This window comes from Petaurus breviceps, unplaced genomic scaffold (assembly GCF_028583685.1).
Source record: "Petaurus breviceps papuanus isolate PSGF00001 unplaced genomic scaffold, PetGlider_PUasm1.0 171, whole genome shotgun sequence".
Taxonomy (NCBI): domain Eukaryota; kingdom Metazoa; phylum Chordata; class Mammalia; order Diprotodontia; family Petauridae; genus Petaurus; species Petaurus breviceps.
Window position 1 is genome coordinate 19,350,529 of NW_027185754.1, and position 4,062 is coordinate 19,354,590.

Sequence of the window (4,062 nt, forward strand, 5' to 3'; positions counted from 1 at the left end):
ACAATTTTCCCTCTTAACTTTTTAAGAATCTTAAAAATTATCTCCCCAAGAAGAGTTTTTGTTTATGTGGGTTATATCTAGTGATCATATCTCACTAGAAATTAAAATATCTTAGTATTAGTATAAAAATAATTTTGACCATATGCCTCATTGAACTTAGGATTAAAAGTGCTATGAGTCTGTTAAATGTACAAGCAGTCTCCAGACCACACTCTTGAGTGCTACTGGTCTGTAGCAAGAATGTTGACATGAACTATTCTTTTAGTAATCTTTTGCCTCATAGTCTATTGGACAAGACTTACATATTAAGAGTATAAACAACCAAAGTAGTGTTTTTGGATACTCTAAAAATGGTTTCATTTTTGGCCTGCTTTAATCTCTATATTGCTCTGTCACAGTCACTGAAGAAGCAGAAGAGAACTATATAGGATAGGACTAGATGGTTTATTTTCTAATGTTTTCTGTTCTATGGGTTATTGCAATAAAAAAATTATCGTCTAATATTAAAAACACAATGAATGCAATTTGTAAAATAAAAATGGACTGATCCTATTGTTTTATTGAGCTGTTAGGCAATCATTGTTACAGTTCAACATTTCAGAGTATTGTTATTTGTATCATTATTCTATGCATGAGAATAATTGTAAAATATCTATTATTTGAAGAGTTCATGAATCTCTCTCATCAACTGATACTGTCACAAAATGTGACTTTATAAAAGCTATAATATAACTTTTTCTAAAGGGACAAAAGAAATATGTTCTCAGTGGGGACATGCATCTGTGGACTGGATGGAGGTCTGGTTCTCTCCTACTCTCACCCTTTTTGCACTTACTCTCTGAATTGTGTGTGCATCCCAAACCTTGTGTTGACAGCAGCTACCAGCTCTTCCCTTTCCCCACTTTTGGAAATGATCAGAAAGACCAAGGAAATCAGACAACAATTTTCCTGACTTGACCTAGCTGTTCAGGAAGTCTGGGAGACAGGCTTAGTTTCCTTATCTATAAAATAAGGAGATTGGACTAGATGAGCTCTAAAGCCTTCCAGCTCCAAATCTATAATTGTTTTATCAAAGGTGGGTACAAATTATTTTTCCAGTTCCCAAAAGACATATGGGTTGCTGCCTCAACATGGGGCATGCTACTTGGGGAGTAAAAAAGATAAGTGAGACCAGCTAACCCTAATGTGCCCAGTGATGGAGAACTGGGACTTTTGGCAGAGTATTGAAAATAGAAATGCTTCCAGAATGATTTAAGACATCACTTTGTGTGGCACATAGGGCTGTTAACACTCAAACAAAGAAAACCTAAATGGTTCAGAGACATCAAATCCCTGTGCTTGCCAAAAAGCACATGAATGCTTCAAACTATTCCAAGGCATCATAGAACTGGCTATTTCATTTTGAAAGAGCTGAGACAGTTAGTTATTGCACTTGCAGCATAATCTCTGCACAGTCTGATTCCTGGATAGATGGGAATATCTCCAGGGGAGAGGGAAAGAATATATAAGGAGACTCAATGAGAGAGAAAGGGAAAAGGAAAGGAAGAAGGAGAAATGAATAATCAGAGAAAGGGAGACAGTGAGACACACATAGAGAGAAGAAGGGAGTGGGGGGAGAGAGAGACACAGAGACACAGTCACAGAGAGACAGAGACAAACAGAGAAACAGAGAGAGCCAAAGTACCAAGGCCTTAATCCCAGGAGTGAGCCTTTGAAATAAGGGGTTACATATTGAGCAAATTATATTATTGAGACTGGTGTAAATTATTATGTTTGTGCAACAAACACATTCTTCAGGGCCACTCCCCCAAATGGGCACACATAATCCCGTGTCCTTGGCATCCCTGGAGAACAGCTGACTCATCTCAGGATCCTAGCATAACCCTAAGGAGCTGAGGTTTCTAGTATTGTAGATCTTGAGCCCTGACTGGTGTACTCTCCATTAATAATCATGTCATCCAGAATTAATCAGCTTTTAGCAAAGGTATTTATGGAGAAGTTATAGCAAAAATAGTTGGTACAGGGCACTGGAACAAGAAAAGGAGGATGTGTCTTCTCAGTTGCTCATTTTCAAGATGGTGGTTAGTGTTTGATTGTGTGATGCTAGCTGGAGGTAGGGCCTGAGGGAAAGGCTAGTTGGGCAATAGTCTTGTGGACATGGCGGTTGCTTTCCTTCTTGAGGGGGTTCTCAGGGAATGATGAAGAGGAGAATGAAAAAGGGGAGGAGTAATTGGTCCTTGTGGATTTGTCAGGAATTGTAGATTCATAGGTTTTGGAGTTTTTTTTTTTTAAAACAAGATGTGGAAAGAAATGCAAGATTTTTGGAAATTGACCTATTTTTCAAGTGAACAGCTATGTCTTTGCTAGGGAATATGAATATACCCTTGGGACCTGTGTTGTGTTTGAAGAAAATGCAGAGCAGGTCGATGCAGAAGGTAACCATTAAACAGAGCTGAATTTTAAGTGCCATTCAATGAAGAAGTTGAGTATGATGAGCACACTTCTGATTGAGGAGAGAGAAAAAAAAACAGTTGGTATAGAATGGATGCAGTTCAAGGACAATGATTTTTCATATAGATCCAACATGATTTGTAGCTCTGCACATCAGAAGGAAGATGAGGAAGTTGTAGTTCAAACCCCAGACAAAACTTTGGAAATGGAAGAGCAAGAGATGTCAGCCAAAGAGAACACAAGCACGGGCCAAGGAACTGGAAAAACCAGACCCCTAGGAAATGGAGGATGCTGGCTCTCTTCTTGATGCCCCTTCTTCTGAGACAAATAATTCTACTTCTTTTTTTGGTTTGTTTGTGTTTTTCCTTTTTGGAGGGGGGAGGGCAGGGCAATTGGGGTTAAGTGACCTGCCCAAGGTGACACAGCTAGTAAGTGTGTCAAGTATCTGAGGTCGGATTTGAACTCAGGTCCCCCTAACTCCAGGGCTGGTGCTCTATTCACTGTACCACCTAGCTGCCCCAAACAATTCTACTTCTATGGGAACTCAGGAACCTGCCTTAGAAGCTTAGGTGACATCATTCTTGTACGTTCCAGGTACAGGCATAAAGTTCTGGTTTTGGAGAATTGAGTGTGCAGCTTTCATTTCTTAAGAGTCATTCCCTGACTATTGGCCATACACATGGTACAGATGTATATATTTGAATAAGTCAGGAGCAAGTAAAACCCAGGTTTTTTTTTAAAAAATGGGGCTTTTTTATTAGGATTCCTCTCCTTCAGATTCTCTAAATTAGAAGTTTTGGCTGAAGTGAGTATTGTATGTAAAGGCACTATTTTGGATGGCATAGCAGACTTCTGGGAGCTTGAGTAGAGGGATCCTGAATCTAAAATAGCTACAAATTCAAAATTTTCTTTCTGGTCCTACTAATTAATCAAGGCACTTTGTTCTGTACCAATGATTATATTGCTGATGCAATCCCCATCCTATACTTCTTTCCCCCTCCCCAACTTAATTTTATAGTGTTGTGAGGGGTCCTCAGAGGTAAAGTGATTTGCCTAGGAGTAATATAGCTGGTATGCCAGGCACAGGTACCTGGAACTTTGTGACTCTCAAGGCTCTCTCCTCTGTACCATGATGCTACTCTATCTTAGAATCAATGGTATAAATTTGATTTTCAGAATTATTACAGACTTCTGATTCTATAACATTGGAAACATATACCTTATTTCTCAGTGAGAGGAACTACAGAGGATCATAAGGTTGCATAACAAACCATTCCAGAAAAACGAAGGTCAGATAAACCAGGTGGTAACATAGTCTTATTTACATGAAAATGAAATAATAAATACAGTGGGGAACCTGGATATATTTTAACTTCTCAATTGTTTATAATAAATGTTTGGCATGTGGTAAAATAAAGTCTTAATTGTGCAGGGGTAAATAAGGATAGGTGACATAAAAACATTTTCCTGAAGCCAGGTATATATTCTCTTCTTATAGACACAAGGTCCCTGGGAAGAGTGGACTGCAAATCATGGTACAATGAGAGTGAGTCACATGTATTAGAGAACACATGGGGCCAAGAGGTACCTCTCCTTGGCCCTGGAAGACCT

General features: G+C 38.9%; 1 pseudogene; it reads left to right on the forward strand.

Annotated features, from left to right (window-relative positions):
• Positions 1-2,100: 2,100 nt before the first annotated feature.
• On the forward strand, positions 2,101-3,020 carry LOC138157226 (general transcription factor 3C polypeptide 6 pseudogene; annotated as a pseudogene).
• Positions 3,021-4,062: the final 1,042 nt, after the last annotated feature.